The sequence below is a fragment of the Gavialis gangeticus genome, unplaced genomic scaffold (assembly GCF_001723915.1).
Source record: "Gavialis gangeticus isolate Ggan-Ray unplaced genomic scaffold, GavGan_comp1, whole genome shotgun sequence".
In the NCBI taxonomy this organism is placed as follows: Eukaryota; Metazoa; Chordata; order Crocodylia; family Gavialidae; genus Gavialis; species Gavialis gangeticus.
Genome location: NW_017728981.1, coordinates 516,957 through 517,493, shown reverse-complemented (window position 1 = coordinate 517,493; position 537 = coordinate 516,957). Strand labels below are relative to the sequence as shown.

General features: G+C 66.7%; 1 protein-coding gene across 1 annotated transcript in view; it reads right to left on the bottom strand.

Annotated features, from left to right (window-relative positions):
• CERS5 (ceramide synthase 5) overlaps positions 1-537 on the bottom strand; it is a 33,253-nt gene that overhangs the window by 16,205 nt on the left and 16,511 nt on the right. The window lies entirely within an intron of this gene.

Here is a 537-nt window from a genome sequence, read left to right as displayed (position 1 = left end):
GGGCAGGGGGTGGGAAGGGGGGGGTGTAGATCAACACCCCTTGCGGTGAGGAAGGGGGCAGGTGCTGCTCGGGGAGGTGGGGGGTTGTCCCACGGATCTGCACGGGGTGGGCTGCAGCCGGTGCTGCATGGGGCTTTTCTCAATAGATGCTGGGCTTGGCGCGGGCACTGGTGACAGTGGGAGAAAGCTGCATCCACCCCAAATTTCACTGCAGCTCCGCTCCCAGCGCCACTGCCACAACTCTCCACCTCCACCTTCATGCTGGGACTGCGGCTGGCAGTGGTGGCACTGGGAGCGGAGCTGCAGCAAAATTTGGGGTGGGTGCAGCATCCTTCCAGTGCCACCGGGACCCACTCTGAGCCCAGCCCCTGCCAAGAAGAGCCCTGCACAGCCCCAGCTGCAGCCCACCCTGCCCCACACAGATCTTGGCGGGGGGTGTTACATGCCCCCCCACCTTCCCAGGGTGCAAGCAGTGGTGGGAGCCCCCCCCCCCAACGAGCCGCAGCTCCCTCCTGTGCCTGCCCCCTCTTCCCCCCG